General features: G+C 38.6%; 1 protein-coding gene across 4 annotated transcripts in view; it reads left to right on the top strand.

Annotated features, from left to right (window-relative positions):
* The first annotated feature begins 1,074 nt into the window (after positions 1 to 1,074).
* The window catches only part of SULF2 (sulfatase 2), a 165,360-nt gene continuing 141,628 nt past the window's right edge, over positions 1,075 to 24,806 (top strand). For 2 of the 4 annotated variants that reach the window (XM_049816417.1, XM_049816412.1), the window contains exons 1-2: positions 1,075 to 1,272; positions 14,943 to 15,031. The gene's annotated coding sequence lies outside the window, so the exon portion shown is untranslated. The remainder of the gene's footprint in view (positions 1,273 to 14,942; positions 15,032 to 24,806) is intronic. The other 2 variants (XM_049816415.1, XM_049816414.1) reach the window with 2 other exon arrangements.

Genomic DNA, 24,806 nt, shown 5'->3' with positions numbered 1-24,806 from the left:
AAAATGTAGGGACCTGATTAAAAAGCATGATCAGAGAGGTCTGTAACAAGGAAATTATTAATATAAACAGAGAAGTAAAACAGGAACTATGGCTCTGTTTTCAGGGAAGTTTATGCATGCACTGCAAACATCTGAACTACTACCACCTGGTGTGGAGATAGGGTCCCAAAATAAGGGTCCCTGTGCATAGACTATCCTCATGTTCATGGAAAACCCTTCAATTTAGGAACACAAAAGGCTAAAACTTAGAACCATTAAATAGTGAAAGAGACTTCTGACTCATCTGGAACAGCTTCTGCACTGGAGATACCGAAGAGGTCTAAACATAAAACAGATTTTATCCCTGGTTTATGCCCATTGAGGCAGGATGAGGCACATTTCTCCGTGCAATACCACCACCGGCCTCCTGACACCCCATGTAGCAAACCCCGATTACGAAGCGAGTACAGAAGTTTTATCAGGTCAGGACTTTATCCCCACAGACCTGAGGAGGATTAGACTCCACACGCACCTCTTTTTCCCTGATTGATTCCCCCCACCCCCTACAGGCACACCCTCGCTGCCCCACCTGGCACTCCTAACAAGGGGGCTGTCTGGGGTGCCGCCGCAGCGCTCTCAGGGCACCCCCAGCCGTGCTCCTCGTCCATCACCCCACAGCGGCGGCGGGGCTTGCGGGAAGGCGCCCACCCGCTAGGGAGGGACTTGAGGGGTGCTGCGGGGGAAAGGGGTAGAGGGTGCGGAGAGGAGAGCGCTGAGGTGAGGGGCGCCAGCCCTGAGGGGGCGGGGGGCGGCGATCCTGAAGCGAGTGGGGGAGGGGAGGCGGGTAACGGCGGCGGCCCCTGAGGGCGCGAAGGGCAGAGAGCTCCTGCGGGGGGGGGGGGGGGGGGGGGGCTAAAGCTTTCTCCTGGCTCCCCACCTCCTCGGCGGGGTGCTTGGGCGGGAGCCCCCCGGCAAGGGAGGCGGCAGCGCTTGGAGGAGGCGCCTCGCAACAGATGGTTAAAGCCGGCTCCTCGCCGCGGCCCGCATTGGCCGGCGGCGCGAGCCGGGCGGGAGGAAGGGCGGGAGGGAGCCGGCCCCGCGCAGGGAGGGCGACAGCAGCGGCCGGAGCTGCGCGGCCCCGCGGCGGGGAGCGGAGCGCAGCGCCCCCACCTCAGTTTGCTCCCTTCCCGCGCGGGTGCTGAGGCGACCGGCTTCCCGGGGTGGAGGTCGCCTCTCAGCCGCTGATCGCCGGCGGCTCTAGGCCACCTGTGAGTTTTCCGCCTGGCGGGTGCTGTAAGTATCGCCGCCTCCGTGCGCAGCCGGGCTGGGGCCGCCGGGAGGGTTCTGGCTGTGGGGGCGGGAGGCCCGGAGGGCTCGGCCAGCCCGGCTGCTGCGTGCGCTTGAGGCGGGCGAGCCGGAGCTGCCGGCTTCTCCTCCGGTTTAACCCGTACAGTAGGAAAACAGGGAAGGTGTGGAGGGAGATCCTCCCCCGGGCGGGAGGCTGAATCAATGTCAGGGAAATTTTTATCACCTGTAAGTGAGGAAACCCCCCACTCCCAACCTCCTCCCCCCGCCTTCTATTCCAGCTTCGGCTTCGCCGGCGCAGAGTCACTTGCGGTGAATAATTACCGGGTTTTCATCCTCGGTGCTCTGCGGAGGGGGAGACTGTCAGGTGGGGAGCGCAGATGCGGGGGAAGTGACTTGCCCAAGGTCACGCAGTGAAGGCAGTGGCTGAGCTGGAAAATAACATGCGCTCTGCTAAAAACTTCTGGTCCCTAGTCCTCTGCTGGGCTGTTCAACAGCACTGCAAGGCAGCAGAGCTCCAGGCATAGACGTGGTAGAGCTGTAGGTAGGTCTCTAACTAGCTTTTTTTTTTTGTTCTCCTTTAAAGCGTAATGTAGGGATGTGAGACCGTGCAGGGGTGCAGTGTCCGCGTCATGTCCCTTGGTTTCTCCAACCTGCAAACGTGAATGAATGCATATATGCTCCTGCTTTTCTGTGACCAATGTTAAGGTCAATAGATTAAAACCATAAATTATTGAGGAAAATATGATGTTTTTTCTTCACTTTTACTGTGGCAATAAGTAATGTCTTTGCTACTAACGGTGAATGTCTTCTTATGCCACCAGACAGTAGTTGTGAAAAGCCCCTTAATTGGTTAGGTGTCAGCTGCATTCCGAAATTAATCTGCAGTCCAATAGCTTTTATGCTCCATGCATGTGAGAGATGTAAAGTATGGTGAGCCATGCTTTAAGAATTTAGGCACTAGAGTATAATGTGATTAAGAGTCCTCTAAAGGATGCAACTGGAGTAATTGTTTTACTGCTAGCTATATGCATAACAATTCTCCTTCCTTCTTTTGTCTCCAAATATAATTTTAATGAGTTTACATCAAGATATTCTGCTGTAGCTTGTCACTGCTAATGTTCATTGTTTCTCTTGAGTTTCTCATTATGGGGAAGTAAAACTGACACACGTAAGGATGTTGTTTTGATTAAACATATTATGAGAGTCCTCCAAGTCAATCTTCTTCATAGAATTTGATTGATCCTTGCATTTCATAACATGTCCTGCAGCAGTGAAACTTAGGAGTTTAAGTGTGCTGCTCAAAAACTAAACTAATCCCCCTGCCGTGTTTCTCAATTTTACCTCAACTGTTCTGCTTGGTTTTGGTGGGTGTGGAAATGGAATATGAAAGAGATTTAGGAAAACACTCAAAATATTAGTATAAATAGGACAGCTTTATTTTTAATCTGTATTAGGGAGTTCAAGTGAACTCTGGACTCTCTTCAGCACAAATCATGGAATTAAAGGCAAGGTTCCTGGCATGGTGGGGTTTTCCCACTATAGATGTTTTGTGGTTTGAATGTGGAAGGTTTTTTATGTGTTTGTTTTAATGTCATTCAGAAAATACAGTATTATTCTCAAAGTATTTAATGTACTTATTTTTTTTCCTGGACTTTGTCATTTGCAAAAACCCCTTTTTGTTGTGCTTGTGTTTTGGCTATGTAACACTTTTTTGTTTGTTTGTTTGTTTTGGGTTTTTTTTGCTTTAGATTCCTTGCAAGGAGTCTTATTTCAGGTAATTTCTGGCTGAAAATGTTTGCCCTTGCCATATAAAACCATCTTTATTACTTTGGTCTTTCAGTACTAGATCCTCCATTGTTTTTCCTAAATAGTTAGGAAAATGTCTGTAGTTTTTCTACCTGAGTAGCTAATATTATTTCCTTAAACAAAATGTTAAGTTGGAATAGATGATACTTTGCTATGGCTCTGTATGTTTTAAGAAAGTCTATGTATTCCAGTGTTGTGACTTCCTTCCAAGCATTTCTGTTATGAGGATCCCAAGTGAGAAGAATTATGGCTGCTTATCTACAAAAAAGAAATTCCAATTGATTTGGTGATATCAAATTTGTGAATATAAGTGATTTAGATATATGAATAAGACCCTTCTCTGTTGCGAATGAGAAAGAAGGTGATGGAATAAATCAAGTACTTTTGCTGTGTAATAGCAGATGCAAGGTTTTGAGATGCTAGATTTAATATCCAATATCTCAAAGAACTCTACAACCGGGGAAGGGTGTGAATTTATATTTTATCTTCCCTTCAAAATTGTTTTTAGAAGTAATTAATTTGAATTCCAGACAGCTCTAATTTCTTGCTGTCTTGTAGATAGCACAGAATGATTAATATATTTTCCAAATAGTTGTGCCCCCTCAGAGAGACACAATATTTTTTTTCTCCTTTTTCCTCTCAACATCCTTTCCTTGGCCACCTGAAGACATAGCCTCACTGTGAAGTTCAGAATAGAGTAAAAGTAAGATCAAGAACTGCTACAAACCCATCAGAGAATTTTGGTTAAAGATGTTGGTAAGATTATGCACCTATGAAGAATGCTCCATGCCTTTGATCATACTTCTATGAAGAATGCTCTGTTCCTTTGCTGATTTCCGTGAAGAGCAGATAAGACCTGCCTTTCAAATTGTCCCTTGCAGTATCCATGACAGAACACATTCTCATTTTTATCAATGTGCTGGGCTAATTTCTCAGGCTGGAGCGGACATTTTGGAGAATGAGATACAGGCCTACATTCCGATATAAAAATGGATGTTCCAGTAAGCTCATGTTTTTGTGAATATCTTGGGTTCATTCCAGTCCGAGCCATGCTTTAATTTGAAACCTGAAAAGCTGTAATAAGTGGAGTGTATTTTGGTTTCTTTTTTTTGTTTTGCTTTGTTCCCCACCCCCCCACCCCCCACCCCACCCCCATTAATATTAGTCTCTTACAGACTTGGAGTTTTGTTTAACTTTTGGAAATCATCTGAATTTCTCAATATAGTTTGTTGCTGGTTAACTGCCTCTCCTCTGCATGTCCTCAAAATCCCATCCCACTCTTCACCCAAATGGTACATAGGAATAAATTCTGGAATGATAATGCAAGTTTGACAATGGAGGATTTCAGCTAACTGGTGGTTGACCTCTGTAGGAGGAGAAAAGATGTGTAATATTTCTGAATTCCATAAAAATGTTACTCCAGGCTTGTCTTAATACTAGATATAACTATGCCTTTCTAAAAATACAGTTGCTGCAAGTGTAAAGGTCTTCAGCAAGAAGCAGTGTCCAAAGGAGTGTTGCTTCTGAGGCAGTAAGAATGTCTCAGTAAACAGAAATTTTTATCTTCCCTCTTGTAAGGAGTTGTACTTGAGTTCTAGTGTTCTCGTAATATGTGAAATGTATGCTTGTATTGTGTGGTTGCCCAGGGATCACTCATGCACAGATTTATGTGATCTTTGCGTGTTAGTGTCTACAGTGGTCTGTATCACAGTTAAATGTAAACTTCTATTTTCTGTATTAGCACAGTTGTGTATACACTTGTGGGTAAGGCTTCTTTTTTATTATTTTTTTTTATTAAGTGAATGCAATAGTTCAACAGTTTAACCTAGACTCACCTCTCTGTGTGTGTATATATGTATGTGTGTATATGTAAAAATACAGGGGTGTATATCTGTGTTCTTATTTTCCAAATCCTGGTGAGCAAAACTTCCACTTAGTGTTTGAAATAATGTCATCTTTCTGCAGTTTGGCTGTGGCAGGAAATTTGTTTTGGTGCTTAGAATAGAATGACACTGAACAAAATTAACTAGTTTGAAAGATCCAACAACAGAATGTAGGAAACTTTGTTCAGGTGAAATGGTCTTTAAAGCAGAATGAGATTCATAAAGCAGGTAGGACTTTATTTAGTTTTACAACATCCTATTTTACACTTGGAACCTTTATAACACAGATACAGTTCCTACATCAAATGTTTTTACTATCTAAACTTATGCACAATGAACTGAAGTAACTAAATGATGATTTGATAATGAAGACATATATACAGTGACATGTTGACATCTGCAACCTGGTCACATTATAGCAGTGATATTGTGTTCCCTGCTTTGAATATTGTAGAAGTTTCTTATGTAGTTAGTATCTGCAATGAGCTGATTCTAGATTTTAGTTTGTTATTTTGTATTTCTGCCTATATTTTCTAGCATTGGTTCACCTTCCATGGTAAAATCAGGATAGCAGCTTACAGTTCAGTGAGTTTAAGAAGGTTGTGGTGAAATAGAAGTTTTTAAGTGTAACCACTAGTACTAATTAGCCGTATTTAATGGATTGTTGGAAGAGTGTGTAAAAATAAAATGTATCTATTAAGCTGCAGAGTTGTCTCTAATCTGCATATAGTATTCTAAAATGAAGGCAATAACTTTATGGTGATGGGGAAACAAATGTAAATATCAATACCTCACAAGAAATACCAGAAATATTGGATGAAGTCTCATTGCTCCAGAAACACATCCCATTTAGAAATAGGCAGCACCTTATTTCAAGTTCCTAAAAAGAAAGCAATTGAATTCCCTGCCTTATTTGAAGATCTTAGACAGGCAGCAATCATTGTGAAGGGCTGGAATTATTGATCCCTGAGGTAGGAAGTACTATAAACAATGGTTCTGCAGTGATCTGACAGTTCTGACCATCTCTGTGACAGTCATTGAGTATGACTACCCAGTTTAATAGATGGTTTCAGTGTATTTAAGAACTTGTGTTTTCTCATGTTATTTGGGAAAGGAAGATTGTGCATCTTAGAGGTGCTGAAATATGTCAGAAGCGGATGTTATTTACAAGCTGGAAACTGAATAAGCAAAACTTCTTGTAGGTTTTTAGTATCTGCAAGTCCTGATCAACTGACCTGTTATATGGATTATCTTAGAGCTGCTTATAGATTTAATATTTTTCTTCTGGATTCTGTCTTCTCTGTGGTTGAAGTGCCAACAATATGAAGTTCTTTATGCATCCTTCTTTGCAGTGTTGTTACTGCCATTCATTGGAGGGGAAGAACACAGGTCAAAAAGACAGAAGTGTGTTTTAGGGTGGGGTTTTTGTTGTTTTGTTTTTATAGCTTTAATTTAAGATTCCAAAGCCAACACATTTTACTTCTGTGACTGTGAAAGGAGTAAGAGTATGCAGTCTTGGAAATTGCAGCTTGCTTCTAAGGAAGGTTGAAGTACCAAAACCATAAAGCTTAGTGCACACGTTAAGAACTGAAGTTCTGATCCTTCTCCCACACCAAATGCTTGGTAGGACTCTTAAAAAATGAAGGATTTTAACATCAGCTGATTTTCACAAGGCTTTATCATTGAGTTTCCTTCTTTCTTTTCCACTGTTCCCTTTTTGTCTTAGTGAAAAGTAATAACAAGTTTATGTTGCGTTGTTATTATAGTGTTAATTTTCAACTTTGGTGTGAAGGTATCTCACGCCAAAAGTAATAACGAAATGTATGGATCTTCACTTTTTAAATATAGTGACGAGATCCTGACATCTGAATTTAAGTTTATGGGTAGTGAACAAGGCAGTATTAAATGTCCATTTCTGTCTTTTCCAGTAATTGTAAGAAAAATCTTTGTGCTCTTCTAATAAGTCATATACCTGCAACCCCCAGTGACTTTGTAGAGGACTGCTGTAAGGAGTATGAATGGTCATCTTTATTTTTCTCTAAGTAGTGTTTAAATAGGCATTTCAATACATTGTTTTGTATAGTACCTTCTTTCTTTCCTCTTTATTTAGTCTGAGGAATGAATCTCTTTAATCCTAAAGTCACTTCTGATGAACCTGGTAACATCTAGTTTATATTCCTGAACTTGATCCAGGAAATAATATTACTGTATTGGGGAAAAAAATGCATATTGGTTGGTATAAAAAAGTAAAACATAAAAATGGATATACTTTGAAAATTTAGGGCTTTGTTCTTGTTCCAGCTTGTTTCTTTAGCATAAGTTACCTTGGGCACCTGAGGAAATATCACAAGTATTTGAGAAAATTGGGATTATATGTATGTATGAAGCAAATTGAGAGCTTCTTAAGGTGCAGACTGTTTCTGGATTGTGCTGTGTCAGGAGCATTATCCCTTCATTATGCTGGGATTTGAAATCCTTTTAATAATGTAGACTTCCAAATCTCTCTGTGGCAGGCATGTGATATGTACTTTGAGTGTCAGTTGTTGGGAATATGGGTGTTTCTAGAGATTTGTTATTTTGGGGGAGACAAAGGTCTCTCTCAGCGAAAGGTGCATGATAAGAAAAGACTAGTACAAAACTGGATGGGTTACCTAATGGACTGTTTGCTTTCTTTGGCTCAGACCTCAGTTTGGGGTGTTCTGAAGAAGCTGTTCAGCTTGGTTTCTTGTGATATTGATGTATTTAAATTTAAGAGATTTCACTGTGGTTTGTATGTATTACAAAAATTAAAGCTACACAGAGTCGACTTAGGTGAGCAAACCAGGGTGAAATCTAATAAAATTGTCTCTGCACTGTTGAGATATTCAGTCAACTTGTTCAGGTAAGAGCTCAAACAAGTTTGATGAGGCAAGTTCTGAATGGTTGTCACTGCTTAGTAATGCCTTGGTTCCAGAGCATTTCTCTGTGATTTTTTTTTTTGTGTGTCTTTGGTGTTTGTTTCTTCCCCCTCCCCCCCCCCCCCCCCAACTTTACTACACAGTGAGTCAAATTCATCACTAATTTTGCCATCCCTGTGGTCTTCCAACCAACATACAGCTTGTGCCTTCAGGTAGGGAAAGAACAAAAAGCCAGCTTTGTCACTGACTGTAATGTTTAGAATTATCAACTTGTTTTTTTAATGAAAATACTCTATATGTATCTGTTACTAAACAGGCTAATGGAAGTACCTGTTATTGATGGATGCCTAATGATCATCCTGAACCTACTAGCTCCTGATGTTGCAAATTGCTTTGCAATTCTCTTCCCCCACCCTTATTTTTGGGTACATTCCACACACAATTGGGTTTGAATGCTATTAATTCTGTTTAAAATAATTTACCTTTTAGTCTTCATCAAGTTTTATTTTCCCCTATGTTCCAGTACCAGCAGCATGTGAAGGACTTTCTAAAGAATCTGGCTCCTTTACGTCATCTTTTCTTTGTCAGAGGGAGCATGTAGAAGACTTCAGTGGCTTAGAGAAAAATTAGATGGTTCTGCTCTTAGAAAGCTTTTTTCATAGACAACGTGTGGAGGCAAATGACTTTACAAAATATAATTCAGTTGTGCATACAGAAGGATGAAAAAGCATAGCAGCAACTGAAGACAATACTGTAATGTGTTTTCTGCCATCTAATTCATTGGGTAAATCTTTGGATCTTGTTGTACATCTAGAAATACCATGATGCAATGGTTTTGTGATCCACTTGGATTCCTTCCTTACTGCTTCAAATCCTAGCACACTGATAAAAGTGGAGGCAGCTGTAGGAGTGTAGATAAGTGAGTTCAAATTAGTGCCTCTAAATCTCTATCAAATGATCTGTCTTTAGTCATACTTGTCTGGTAGTCTAACTACAGAATCAAAGCAATCTTTAAAAATTTTATTGAATTTCCTCGCATGTGATATTTGCATGGGTTATCTTCTCAGTGCTGTCTGCTGGAGATCAGACTTGCAAGCAATAGAGCTTAGCTATGATACAAGACCCTGTAGGTTCTGTAGCTGTTCACAGTGTGATATTGATGGTGTTAAATTAGCAATATCAGCGATATTAACTGATTTCCTCATTCAGACTGTGACATTTGTTTGGTGAAAGCATCATTAGACATATACAAACATCCTATGTGCAGTGAAAGGTCTTTGGGCCCTGACAAATGATAAATGAGAAAATTACAGGTTGTAGAAAAATGTAAATATCATCCTTTGGAAATCTGTCCTCTGGCAAGACAAAAATGTTCCCCTCTAAGCATATTCTTTTCACATCTGTAAAGAATGCTAGAGACTATTTTACATACTCTAATGCATATCTTGATGTCTCTTTCTTTCAGGCACTGCTGTTGAACTGGGATTTGTCCTGGTTTTGTTAAGCAAGTACTGCAGCAGTGTACTGTAGAAAAGTGCTGTAGCCTCAGTTAACTCCTCCTATAATCTTCTGGATAACTTTGAGTCTGTCTTATGTTTTTCTTATTAACAGCTTTAGTTCACTTTTTTTAATCAGCTGTTATGCAAGAGATTAAAGTAGGGGCTCACATATTAAGTCCCTTTGCATCAGATGACTACATGTAATACAAACTTGCATGTTAACTGATGAATGCATTTACTGTGGCTTTAGGGAAAGGCTTAATCTAGTTTCAGATGATCCTTGTGACTCTCTTACTCTTTCTGTCTGTAGCTGTATAAGGATTTGTAGTGTCAGGTTAGAGTACTAACATTGCCAGCTTCAGAACATAAAAGCTTCAACAATATAATGCATTTGCAGTAGCTTATTACCTAGTGCAATTCATGAGTAAATTTTCTAGCTTCTGCACCAATGTTCTAAAGTGTGACTGAGTAACATACTTCAGCTACTGCTGTTTATCTCATTAAAACTATGGCTCAAGTTGCTGTGCTATCAAACAATAAAACTAAATTGTGAGTTTGTCCTGCTTTTATCTTGTAATATCACTGCAGTTTAAAAAGAACCAGACAGATTTGATAGTCATTGTCATTTTGAAAATCACAAAAATAATTTTCAGATACTTCCAAACTTTTTGCCAATCTTTGCAAGAATGGAGATATTATAAGCAATTAAAATAACAGTTATGTTAATTTTTAAAAACTTAAAAATAGCTGAAAGATTTAACTTTTGATTAGCTAGCAACAATATCTTTCTTCCCTTTCTCTGGAAGCTAGATTTGCAAATAGCAATGCTATAGGATTATTAAAGACCTATTAAAAAAAAAAAAAAAAGAAAAATTAAAACCAAAACACAACACAAAAACAGCGTTTAGTTGTGGGTTGTTTTTTTTTTTTTTCCAAAACTGGACCAATCAATTCCATTGACTAGACTGTCTGCTACCTCGGTTCTTCAAATGTGGATTCTTGCTAATTTTTCTAGGATATGATTCCCAAGCTATTAAGGCATGTAATTTGACGTATGCTAAGATAACTAATAGACAAGCACAATCTGTTATGTTCATGGTTATTCGGATGCATCTGAGGTGTGCCACTGTATACCAAACTTTGTAAGTCTGATTCAGAAACAAGTGTTTTAAGCAAGAAAATGTTCTTCAGCACAGCAGGATCTTCAAAAAAGTAAAGACTTTGATTTTTAAACAAGCACTTGCTGTACTGTGGAAAGGGAGAAGAGGGAATGGGAATAAAGTCTGAATTTGGCAAGTTTTGTGCAGGAAAGCATCATGTATGCCCTATGATATTTTGGTACCAGGAGATGGACAGAACACCTTTACACCAATAATGCTTAAAAGCTGAACTTGAAATTAATTGCTTCCCTCATTTAAGTCTTTGGCTATATTTCTAGAGATTGAGGATCTGGTTTTCATGACACATTGCTGGGATCTGTCAATATCAGCACTTTTTCCTCTTAAGGATCTATCCTGAAAACATAACACAGGAAGTCCCTAGGAGGAATCTAGAGGAAAGGAGTAAAATGATCTGTGGTCTAAAATAATTATTACCCCAATAAGGGAAGACTGAATTAGTCTCCTGGAATTAGATGAGAAGCCAAACAGAATTCCTTCTTTCTTCAGGACCTAAGACTTTGAGAAAGCCTGTGATTTCTCTCCTGTCCTCTTACAAGATAATGTGCCGTGTGACTTGTTTCTAGTGATCTTGAGCACAGGGTCCTTATAATAAGTTTACAATATTTCATAGCTTGCAGTATGAACATGCACTATGTGTTTGTATTTGTGGGGTGAACTTGGTCTTCTACTACACTGCATTTCAAAGAATAGGAGTAGAGTACCCAGTGAAGTTGTGAAACCTTGTGAGAAGTTTAACAGGTTGGACAGACATCAGAGAGGGAGAAGAGGCCTATGTACCTCCTTTCTCCCATGGAGCAAAGGTGTAGGCTGGCTGAACTCCAGTGATCCCTTCTTCTTTGAACCAGCCTTCTGTGATCAGGTTGTACTTGACTGGATTGCTGAGGTGTAAATATATAACGCTTCCCATATAGTTATTTAGAAAGTGTAGTTACTTGTTGGAACCCCATATTCCCCCATTAGTGTTCAGCAGAGTTGCAGTAGTGAATGTTAAGTTTGAAAAGAAATCAATTCCAAGATTTTGCCCATTTATCAGTTACCTGCTTAATCAAATTTCTGTACAGAATTCTCTGAATAAGTATTCTTTTGAGTATTTTGATATATTTTAAGTATTTCTGCTCTATGTGTTAATGAAATTCCTTCAGCTATGAAAGACTTATTTTAAGTTTGTGTTTCTTACCAAATTCAGTTAGCCCTGATTTCTCAATCTTAGAGTCTCACTACCAGGATGAGTATGTTTATACTGTAGATTCTGTTTGGCTGAATCTCTGATTGCATGTTCCTGATATAGAATGGAGACAATGCAGCCATGGTGGGAGAGATGGATATGACAGAACCACCTGAGGTTAGATTCAACTTCTTGGTTTTATAGGGCTTGCTTATTTTCAGGCTGCAAATAACATCAAGAAAAGTCAGTTTAAAACTAGCTGAAGCCAAAAGCAGCATAGTGACATGAGTAGTAAGAACCTAAAAGTGGTATTTGTCAGTAATTTGGTGAGTAGGAGCATTGTAGTATCTTAAATATTAATTGTAAAGATGTCTTACAAAAGAGGTACTAGTACCATTCCGACCTTTCAGCATATATAAATTTTCATCTTTATGCAGGACTTAAGTTTTTTTCCTTTAATTTTTCCTGGTATGATTAAGGAAAGAGAAACCTGTGTGTGTAGAGGTAATCTGCTACAGCATGGGAAGAGAATTGTTGAAAGACAGATTTCCTGTCTTGGATGAAAAATAAACTCTTTGTAGTACTTACTTCTACTTGACTTTTTCTGTGTGTATATATACAGAAAATCTGTAAGTGGGAAACTTTCTACTACCAATTGCATTGCAAGGTAAGAATATTTTGTTGATTCAGACAATAATAAAATTAAATCAGCTTGCCAGCCAGTAAGGTTTTAATGCTCAATAACTTTTCCTCTTGCGAGAATTGTTTCTTTCATCATCTGTGTGCTGAATGTTGCTGCTCTCTTTGATCTCAGAGTAAAGGCTTATGTACCAACGTTATCATTTTGATATATTTACCTTCATTAGTCTTCCACATGTGCATTCATTGCATCTGCAATCATGAGACAGCAATTGAGGTGTTTAAGATGCTTATTGGGAGCTACTAATACTTAGAAACCTAATGCCTTCCTCATAGGGCCCAGTCTTAAAACCCAGAGTTTTGTCTGCATGTGGAGTCTTAAGCAATCTTCCAGTGACAGGACTACTGAGTGAGTTGTGGAAAGGTAAAGGGGATATCTAATTTGTTACAACAAAAATCTACTGCAGTGGCTCCTGGGATTTTCTGTCATTTTGCCACAGTCATGCTGGAGTTAATTGTTTCTTTCAGCTGTATACTGTGTCCTCTTTGGCTTTTGCTTTTGCTTTCCCTCTCCCTGTCCCCCCATCCCTGGTCCTAACTCTAGATTGAAAGTAGATTATATGAAAGGATACAAAATGACAGTTTCTGCTTTGTGTCTGTGATCCTTCTTAAGTTATGGTATGTATTTATTTATTCAATTCTTTTCAGGTATGCTCACTAGCCATGCCAGAATTTTTTCATATAAATACAATATTGTTGGAGAGTTCCAGAATTTATGGGGCTTTTTACATATAAAGTTCATTAACGCCCCCCCATCCCAAACAACCTTAAAAACGCCAACCAACAACCCCCTCCCCCCAAAAAAAACCAAACAAAAACAAACCAAAAAAACAACCAAACACTTCTTGACAGAGATTTTTGTCCCTTCCAGTAAGTCATTGCAATCTACACAGTCGGTAAAACATACAAAACAGTTTGAAAACAGGGTATAACATAGGAAGCAATAAGGTGCATTTTTTTAAGTTTATGGGGAGTGGTGTAACATCAACATAAGGAAATATGCTGTTATGCTTGCTGAGATTAACAGTTCATGAATTTACAACCTAGAAAACCTGGAACAACTGGCACTAGACAAGATAAATAGAAAGAAGGGGTAGATAAATATTTAAGATTTAATATTACTAAATAATTTAACATTTGTCATTGTCCAAAACCCATTCAAACATTAGTTGATCAGCCTTCATTGCAACCCAATAAGCATTCCTAAGCTACATTTAACACATGATGATTCTTAAGCCAGAGAAGCTAAACTAAAAATTTTAAAGTGTGAGTAGAGTTTCTGTTCCTTTTGCGACTGTCTCTGTATTTAGGATACTGAATGCTGCTGTATTCAGTGTAGGCACAAATGTGCATGAGACTTTCCAGAAATGGAACCTCAGGCACCCATACCCTGGCTTGGATGATATGGTTCTTAGGGTTAGGGTGCTTTTGATCCTTGACTAAAGGAAACTGTAAATGTTTTGATTGTCCTTGGATGTTAGTGTCAGTCTTTGTCTACATTCTTTGAAAAGCAGATTACATTTAGGAAATCTAGAAGCTGTGGATTGTTGTGTTTCTCAAAGCAAGGAGTGAGCAATAGTTGAGCCAGTAATGTGCCCTTATGGTAAAAGCAGCTAATGTTGTCTTGGGCTGTATTAGGAGTGTTGCCAGTAGGTCAAAGGATCTAATCCTTCCCCTCAACACTGGCAAGGTTGCACCTGGAGTACTGCATGCATTTCTGTGCTCACCAGTACAAGTGAGAGATGGACCAACTGGAAAGAGTCCACTGAAAGGCCACAAAGTTGTTTAAGGCTGAGAGAGCTGGGACTGTTCAGCTTAGAGAAGACCAGGCTCTGGGGGCATCTCTTCAATTTAGATAAATACCTGAAGGGAGGGTATAAAGTAGACAGAGCCAGGCTCTTCTCAGTGGTGTTTGGTGACAGATGAGGCAATGGGCACAGGCTGAACCACACGAGGCGCTGTCTGAGCATAAGAAAACACTTCTTTACTTTGAGTGCAACTGAGCACTGGACCAGCCTGCCCAGAGAGGTGGTGAGGTTTCCATCCTTGGAGATATTCAAAAGCTACCCATACATGATCCTGGGAAACCAGCTGCTTGAGCAGGGGGGTTGGACCATATGACTTCCCAAGGTCCCTCCCAACCTCAACCATTCTGTGACAAACCGCAGACTAATTCCAGTTCTGTTGCTAGTCACTCTGCTGAGTTTGACCACCTCCAGCGTGTTATTCCTTTTGTATTATGATTGTGTTTATGTACTTGAATTTTGCTTAGAAGTTACTGCAACAGCCAGTCACTTAACTTGTAGAATTGGACTCTTTTGAAAACACCGAATTAGTAAAGTTGCTGTACAAAAGCAAGGACTTTGCGGAATGGGGAAGGGAGTGCTTCCAGAATAGCTCTGAGAGGGTGCTCTTAGATGCTATAAGAAAGACAACTGGATCAGACCTTAGAAGTCTCAGGTAACTTGCTAAAGGACCGTGAAAATGATGCTGTCTTCTGAATATTCTTTGTCTTATTATGTTAGGTTACTGCTTACCTGGCAGATGTTCCCAGACTGAGAATGGCATGGCGTGGAGGACACAGCAGTGAAAGTGTTTAATTCCACTTTCTTTGGTATGTTTCCATTCTTCATAATGAAATGTGTTGCATTTATAATATGTGAGTTATGGCAGACGTATCTGCGAAATAATGATGGGATGCAAGAATATGGGGCTGACTTCATTAAAAGCCTTTATGACAATGAAAAAAAAAATTAACTGTTGCATTTCTATCACTTGATGGCTTATTTAAAATAATTTTGAAGAGGCAGTGTCTGAAGCTCTTGCATTCATTGAATAATTATGACTGGATGTTAAGATAAGCAGTGCAGTGCTATAAATCCAATACTCTTATCACTGAAAGCATTTTGCCTCATGAGTTTACCTGTACGAAAACTTTCTGGTTCTTCTCAAGGCATTAAAACTTGCATTTCTGCTGTGGTTCTGAGGGACTGAGTTCTAGGTAGCTTCTGAAATTCTCATACCTGTTGCACTGATTTAAAAATATGTGCATTGTTAATGAGGATGTATGAGTACCTCATGTGTCTCAGGAAGAGTGCAGCTGTGGAGATTGTCTTAAAAACAGTCATCTTTCAGTGTGATCTAGTCTTTTAGAGACTAAACTATCTGATTCTTAGTGTTAATAAAATAAATTCTTCAATCCAGAAAACCCTATACCCCTTAATTAACAGGAAAACTTAATAAATGCTTAAAGGCTCTAGTGAGTTTCAGCCCATTGCTTTTATGGACACAGAATTGTTGCCAGAAAGATTCCAGTTTAGCTGGGTACAAATCTTACAACATAAAAGGCTCTAACTTACATAGGGTGAAATAGAACTTAAATACACAGGCACCTGAAGGATAAGCATGAACACCTTCTTTGCAAGTTCTTTGATTCTGTTTTCAAATATCAGGTAGTTTAGCATTGTTCACTTTCCAAAAACCCTTTGCCACAGGAGAAGCCAATACTACCAATAGCAAAGAAAGTGACTGCCTCCAGATTGCGCTTGGTGAAGTTTATTTCTTTGCAAGAATATGGCATAATGCCATTTTCCTCAGTTTCATCCATGAGCAGAGGGTAATATTTACACTTGGACAGCCAGCTATCTGATTTGCAGCCAAGATGACCTCTGCCCATGAAGTATCAATATGAATTCCACTAGGAATTGGGACTCAAAACTTCTGGAGTTCTAGGGCAGGCTTTCCTTGCCTACAGCCTTCATTTCTACTGTGCTGTAAGGCAGTCGTTTCTGAGCACTGAGTGTTTTAAGCCTCCTGCTGAACAGCAAGGCTTTTTCTTCCTCTTCCTGTCATTGATATTTTACTTGGATTAGTTAGGGTGGGTTCAGAGCCAGCAGCAGAACTTGACTGAATTAAGAGTGACAGGTGTCCGATTCTTGGATTTTCTATTATTCAAATACTTCTAAAATAATTACCTCTAGGCCAGATGATTGGCTATTTCTAGTCCCCTGCCATTCCTATTTTGCTCTAAGGCAAGAAACGAGGAGTTCCCTTGCATAGAAAAATCTCCGGCATAGATCTAATGCAGCATCCCCATGTTAGTTCTACTGTCTCAAACCCTGTTTCCTGATTTTCCACAGATGCATTGGAGTATCTTGGGGAAGGGCAAAAATACTCTGTATTTTGGTGATGCTGTCTGCTAAAAAGTCCAGTTAATGGGAAGGAGGATATCCGCGCTGTTTTCAATTGTAATGTGTCCCCCTGCTATTTTTTGTGTGCTCCCCTCCACCCCCACTTTTGCTTGTACACTCCTGGGAATCTAGCCTTGGATACTTGGATAGTCTTACCCGTCTAGCCTGTGGATCACCAGAGATATAGCTCCTGTGCATATGCAGTACAACTAAGCTAGCTCCAAACGAGACTCCTTGAGTACTGGAAGTAGTGTACCTATGTTAGTGACCCGAGCAAAGCTCTGCATTTACCTTGCTTGGCAGACATCTGTGCTACTGTACTTAAATTACTTTGAGCTAGTTTGGGTATCTCTAAACTGAGCTATGGTCTGCAGAGACAGGTAGTCTGGATTTTGCAGATTCTCAGCACTCTTGGAATTGCCTCTTAAATAGCAGGTTAAAGTGTTTTGTAGACTTAATAAATACAATCCGATATCTCTGTTTAAATTTTTGAGGGGAGTTGAAATATCAATGAAGTTGTGTTGACTTCACTGGAAGCAGAGAGCTCTACAAATTGGACCAATTCCAAATGGAATTTCAGAATTAAGCCACCTTCAAATTAGTATCTTTCTTATTTTCTTCTCTCCAGCCTACTGGTCTACAAGAGTAATTTTATTTTTTTTTTAACCATATAAAAATATAATGTCCATAATGTTCTGAAAAAATAAAATACTGTGAGGCTACTGACTTGAAACTGATTTATTTTTAAATTTGTTTTCAGATAACTAAATATAAAATAGGTCTTTTCTGCCACTGTAACAAAACAAAACAAATTTTTTTGGGTGTATGATGCAGTGTTGCAGTTGTTAACTGTTGGCCCTGCCTTTACGCTACAGGAATTTTTAGAACTATAAGTGAGCAGTCAAGCAGAAGCCAAGCTGAAGCAACAACTCTGGTGAATGACATCTCAAAGCAGAAAGAATGTTTTTTAATAACTTAAGGCATTGCCTGTAGAAAGGGAAAACAAAGGATTTTCAGTCTATTCATAATTTTAATTTCTGGGAGGGGGGGCAGGGTGTGCGCGTATGTGTGCATTACAGGTTTAAAGTTATTTAGAGAACCCAGAGAGAAAAGATGGTGAAGCTAGAAATTCCAAGGCTTCTGATGTTTTCTGTGACTACTGTGGTGGATTAACTAGGTTACTCCCTTGCTTTAATTGCATGTGTGAAGAAATTTAATGGAGACTGTGCCTCTGTGGCAAGGAAACTTTGTATCAAAAGCAGAGAAATTATTAACACTAAATTTGAGCTCTTGATTTACATATTAGCATATGCTAAGCTGCTTCATCCTTCATCAGCTAATGTGTAGTTAGATGCTATTCTGCATTACTAAATAATGCAATATAAGCAGCCCTGTAGAGCAAGATTGTTGGTGCTGAGCGCCTGACATCCATGCTATGTGTTTTGTGGTCTTTTTCTTTATACCAGTTCTAGTCTGCTCCTTTCAACTGAATTTGAATTGACATTTGTAGTAGGTTTTAAATGGGCCTCTAAGGTACATCTTCCAGCTTACTTTCATCCAAAAATGTCCTGTTTGTGTGCTTTGAGATGGCTCTGCAGCATAAGCCAAAGCACAGTAAGTGGCGGCAGCTGGAAACTTTGTTGTGCATGACAGATATATATTCAAGTGAGTTATTGAAGAATTTCCACTTAAATAAATCATGTTTTTCATATATGTTATTTTGCACTGAAAGCATTCCAGAATAGGTTTTGTTTTCTAAAGGAGCAGTGAAATCAAACTGGAAATACTGACTTAGAGAAGAATGTGACTTTTAAAAGTGAATGCAGTCAAGTGATGATGACGTCAACGATGCAAGTGAAACCATTTCATAAATGTAGCATTAAAAATTAGTTGTGCTGCCAATATGGAGATGGTCTGTTTTAATTTCTTTAGCAGCTTTGAGATGACAATAGCTGCTCCAAGGTTGAAAAAAAAGAATAGCAGAATAACTTTTTTTTTTTTTACTCTGGTAGTGAGGGACCGCTTCTGCACACATGATGACATGGTTTAAGTAGCAAGAATGCTCAAATGCCCTGGAAAATGCAACCTATGAGGAAAGACTAAAAACTGGTGTTTTGTCTAGGAAGGACAAGACTGAGGCTAGACATGGATTTTCAGATGCATCAAATATTGTAAAGAGGAAGGGAATAATCTTTTCCTCATTCATTGGAAACAGGACAAGAAATAATGGCCTTAAGTTTCACTAGAGATTAAAGCTAGATAGTTAGAAGAGCTTCTTATTTGCAAATACGGAATAGATTTTTGAAAGAGGTTTGAAACCTCTGGAGGTTTAAAGAACAGGTAAAAACCAGGGGCCAGAATGGCTCAGTGTAGCTGGGCATGCCTGGGATTGCTAGATGGATTGGGCAGTTTCTTCAGGAATCCCCTCTAGATCTAATCAATGATGGGTAATAAAACATTAGTCTGTCTTCTGTGAACAGTGATCCATGCTTTTAATTCTTAATGTGCAGTGTGTAATAGAAACAGTGTGTGACTAAAATCTTAAAGAAAGGCAAGTTACAGTCAGGGTTCAGTCTAGTGAACTAAGAAGCTGATTCGTTTTTCTACATCTGACAAATTCCAAACTATTGGAAAGTGATGTTGATTTAAAAGTAACCTAAACCACAGTCCTAATTTTCCAGCGTGCTGATTGTCCTTACAGACATGTGTTTGTCAACCATATAATTTTAAGTATCTTGTTGACACTGGTGTCTAGCACGTACATTACAAATCCCAAGGAATGCAGAAGTTATGTGGTGTAGTATTAAGTGAATTTCTAGTTATGCTTTTGAATTAAAAGGAACAATAAAACCCAAACCTGAAATAAAATTTGAAAGCTTCATAGGTAAAGACAGTTAAATGACTTTCAAACATCTGGTCTCTTTTAAAATATATTCCAGACGTTGATTTTTTTAAAAATCCGCTCTGTGGATTTGTCTTGGTGACTCAGTTCATTTGACTGTTGATCACACTTTTATTTTCATTTTTTTTGCTGATGAGATAGTCTCAGTTAGAATTAGCTAAACCAATTTGCAGATCAGGATTTAAAAACACTGAACCACAATATGCCAGTTTCTATACTCTTGATTTCTCCTACTCCTCATCCCTTCCTTATATGCTAGGAGAAAATGATCTGTCTAGTTTTGATTTATTTTGCACAACACAAACTAAGCTTGTTAAGTCCAAGTCAATTATAATGAAATGTTTGAGCATATGTCAGCTTCCCGGAAAATTGTATTGTGTAATCCAGCACTTCACTATTCTGACAAGCTGAAGAAACGTTTTCAGTAGAGGAATCAATCAGAAGAAATGAATCATCTGTGGGGAGAGGAGGAGGGGGAAAAAAAAAGCCAAAAATATTGTCCTCTTTGAATTAGACTTAATTTATTTTGAGTCATCTCAGGCTACTTCTAGAGAGATTATAACCTAGAATAGCCCATGACATTGCAAAACAGTGTTCAAGAAGTTGTTTATTGTATTCACCTTCTGTATTTGGCTGACACAGAGGGAAAGACCAGCAGCTGAGGAAGTAACTTCCTCTGAACTTTTGATCCCAGATTCTGTTGCTGCTCTTACAGTAGCCTTAGGAAGAGTAACTGTCAGACTTCTGCTGCTTAAATGTGTCTTTAGTGTTGCATCGTGTTCTGAAGGAAATAGTCTTGAGTTTCCTTGTTCCATTATATTATCTCTTGTTGAAGAAAAAAATGTTGAACTACTTGTATATTATCCTCTTTCCTTTGTAAGCTTGTGTTGTGTAGAAACCACTGATAGAAAACTTCTTGCATTTTAGGTGGAAACCTCTGAAGATGTCAGCTTCTTTGTGGTAGGAGCCTTAAACAGAGTTCCAAGATTAAACTGTTTACTGCAGATATGAACTTGTAATTTTATTTCTAAATTAGGATTTGATCACTAGATTACAGTAATCCTATTCTTGGCACATAAATTGTGGAAAATATAAGGCTGAGATCAAAATTGCTTTCAGTACAATGTAGTTCACTCTGAGTTCTTTTGATATGTCAAGGTGTAGACTTCTACCTGAGTAACTTAATTTGCCTTTGCTTCTTTAGAATAACTTGTTGTGTGACAATGTCTAAGTAGTTGGTCCCTTTAAATGATAGGAAAAGAAGAGAGGTAGCTAGGAAAGTGACTGTTGTGGCATGCTGTGTTCATACTTGCGCAGTTCGGGACAGGGGGGAACATTAGCCATTTCTGCCTTACTAACTAGGGCAATGATGTTTCAAGAAAACTGTTTCAAGACTTTGTATTTTGGTATGGTTTTATAAGCAATACTATCATGCATATACTGAAGGTGGTGATAACGTAATTTGAACAATGGAGTACCTCTTTGTTTAAACATAAATTGGAAAATAACTTGTCATGTATTTTACTGGTCTACTTGCAAATATCTGTTTAGGAATCTCAAAAGTAAAAGTAGTACTGGGGACACTGAAGATAAATAACACTCTGGTCTAATCCAGCATTCTCATTCTCACAGAAAGGCAGTCACAAAGATCTGTCAAGCCCAGTGTTTTATCTCTGCTTGCAGCCGATAATAGGCACTTGAGTGTGTAAGAAGAATACAAACATAGAGAGGTATGGTATTGAGAAGTCTCTCTGGCTCAGCAAGTTCTACAAGTTGTATTGTGCCTACACCGTTGCAATTAATAATCCTTGATGGATTTTCTTTGCCTATAGATGTATCTTTTCACTAAATTGAACCTGGTTTACTGTTTTAAAAATTTCTGAGCGTTTGTGTTTGGATTGTGCTTTTCACAAAAACTCCTGAAGCTGCCTTCTGGGTGGTAGTTCATAGTTCTGAGCCCTTCATTGAGTAAGGATCAGTAAGGTGTTAGGAAGAGAAGGGAACTCATCTCAAGGTAGTTGACTAACTGTGATTAGAATAAGATTGTTTAGAAAAACAAAAAGAAAGCAGCTGAAAAAAAAAAGAAATTCTTTGTTAGTCAGAAAAATGGCAGTTTGAAAGATAAAATTTCAGATGAAGGAAGAATCCTAAAGATTCTCTGTGACTTAGGTGTTTTTTTTTTAAAAAAAAAAAACAACCCACAAACCAACCGACTTGTTAATTTTAAACTATATATTCTGAGTTCCATGTAAACTTTGTATTCAGAAGAAGCAGCAATTAAAATTGCTTATCTGATGACCTATGAATGTGTTTGGTATATTGTGAAGATGATATTGTTCAAGGTGGAATATGGTGAGGATTCTTTGACTCTTTAATAGGCAAAGAACTGAAGCAGTTAATAAACTAATTTCCCAGAAAGCCTTTTTATAAACTTGGCTTTACAGGGTGATTTACTACTGTATTATGAAAAGTTGGCTTAGAAACATAATTTAATTGGCCATAAATTTTAGATATTATTGAACATTCCACATCACCTGTTGGAGGAGGGGGAAAACCAAACTGCAAACAATGACACTAAAGCATATGGTGTGGAAACCTTATTGAATAGGGTGATGATTTTGTTAGTGGAACTTATGATGTCTAAATGCTATTTTGTTTCACATCACCTGCTCTAGACACCCGGTGCTGGAGAAATTTTGTATTCATATGGTCATGAAGCTAGATTGGATAGCACTACGGAACTTAGTTTAGCTAAACACTGACTTTATTGATTTTTTTCTTTGTTTTAATTGTTTTTTTTTTAATTAGGATCTTGATGTGAGTTTCAGCAAGAGAATTCCTGAGCCACATTCCTGTAGCTCTGCAAAAAGTGGAGAAGGAAAATATTAGGTTTACAAACTCCTAATGCAGGTGCTGTATGTCTCTGAATTCTGGGAAAGCTTCATGCTTATAATAAGCTTTGAAAAACCTTACTGTAGATAACTAAAAAAAAAAAAAGTCTTGAAGTTCTTGCTTTGTTTTTATTTATTTGTTTATTCCATCTCATCCCATTCCGAGACCTTAAGATCAACTTACTTTAAAAAAAAAAAAATGCAAAGCAACACATTTTGTTTGAAATCCATGACACTTAAGTGCATAAACCAGATAGTGTTATTTTGCTTTTGTTCTTTGGGCTGCTTAGGTACAGATTTTTGAGCTTTTCTGCAGTTGTGCAAGATAGAATTAAGTGATTCATGAGATCAGGTTTTTTAAATCTTGGTTAGTTTGTAGCGGGTGGAGCTTTAAGAAAATCACAAAACAGCAATGCAGTCTACATTTGTAATTATATGCAATCCTCTCTGACACTAAGTATGGCTGCTGTCTAATACTGGACTATTGCTTGACAGCTTTATGTTTTCGAGCAGTGGTTTGTTAATATATTAGCTGTGCAGACATTTTGTTGTGCAAAACATGATCTTGCATCTATATCCAGGCAGGTTTTTTCTCTAGCAAATTGCACATCTTGCATTTTACCTTCCAGTGTATACATCTTAGTGTTCTATTCATGGCCATACAAAGCTTTAAATAGAACTTGCTGTTTGTGTGTCTCATGAATCATGCATTCATCACCATGTGTGATACATTATTAATCTTTAATCTGAGGATTCAAGTGTTGTCACTGAAAACATGCATCTTAGCCTATTTTAATATTTCTAAGACAGGGAAAATACCAAAACCATACACTACACTTGTTTTTCCTATGAATGGTTTAGATGAAAATTGAATTGGTCTGTTTATAGTTTTGAAAGCTTATATACTGGGACACAGGTGGGAAAATAATATTTAAGGAAGGAGGTGGGGTGCTTGATTTAACATTGTTCTGCCTGTAAGAACCACCTGCCATTAGTTAAAGCTCATGCACTCAGACCACGAAGGGCGCCTTTAGTTTCTCTACATGTATTGTAAGCAATGCTAACTGTAGAAGGAGGAAAAATTGTACAGATTTTGGGAAGCTCCAGCAGAACATGTAATGGTGTACTGAACTGTAATAATGCCCCCTGAATTTAACGTGATTTTTGTTAAGAGCAAAGATATAGGAACAGAAATGCCAAAATCTGCTAAATGACTACAATACTTCCAAGAAATTGTCCAGACCCTTTCTAACTCTAATCTTTAGTTTAGTTTACTCATCTGAGACAATGAGTTAGAGAGAAATAGTAATTAGTTTGTTTCATTGTGAAGTTATGTGTGGCTACTGGATCTAGATTCAGCTTGATTATGATTCAGTTTAACTTTGTTTCAATTTCCTCCTTTTTCTCAATGTTTACAAGGTAGGTTTGGGGGGGGGGAGGGGAGTTTGTTTGGTTTGTTTTTTTTTTTTTTTTGCTATTATGTGACCTAAGCCCTACTTACTACCAGTGGGTCTATATAGGAAGAAAATATGTTCACATTCAAAAGCAGTAACAGCCAAATTTTACATGGTGTTAAGCTGCTTCTCTGAGTTGTTGCAGCTAATTGTGGTAAGAATTAGCTGAGATGCCTTGTTAATTTTCAGGCAGATCTTTGTATTCTGCAGACTGATAATTTAGTGAAATTTGATAACAATAACTTAAGAATTCAGTGCAAAATAAATACAAAGAATCAAGTGGATACTTGATCGTTCCAGAATGCAAATGCTTGAGAATGGTAATGCTAGTATAGTGAATATGGAATAGAGAAGATATCATGAAGCCCAATGGTGTAGTTGCTACAATCAGACTATTGGAGCGACAATTTTAAGACTCTTAAACACATGCTATTGCAAAACAGTAATATAACTTTTGGAGGTAAAACTAGATATGTTTTAAAATAAACTTTGCAAGAATTTAAAGGGAGATTGGAGTGAAAGGACTTGAACAAAAAGCAGTTTGAAGCTTTTGGTCTTTCCTGCTGTCTGTACTGTTCTCAGTGCACAGCACTGCTGTCTGCTGATCTCATTCCAGGACTTCAAATTCTGACTTACAATGCCTGTGTGCCACTAAGACTATAGTCTGAATTCAAGGACTTGTAACATTAGAGATGAATATGTTTAAGGTAGGTGTCTGAGGTATGTGCTTGTGTGGGATTTTTATGTATGGGGAGCCACTGGGAGATTTCCAGGTGTGTGGGGGGAAATCTTGGTGTGGGAAAGATGCTACCTGGGATATTCAGCTGAAAGGGAGCTGGGAGAATATCCACAGCTAAAGTAGAAAAGGTAGCTGCTGTAAATGGAAATGGCTCTTTGGAAAGCTACAAGGAGGTAGAAGGACTGGACTACCAAATAGGTTTGCTCCAATGCT

Source organism: Accipiter gentilis, chromosome 14 (assembly GCF_929443795.1).
Source record: "Accipiter gentilis chromosome 14, bAccGen1.1, whole genome shotgun sequence".
NCBI classification, from domain to species: Eukaryota; Metazoa; Chordata; class Aves; order Accipitriformes; family Accipitridae; genus Astur; species Astur gentilis.
The sequence above is the reverse complement of the archived record's forward strand: the minus strand, read 5'-3'. Positions and strand labels throughout refer to the sequence as shown.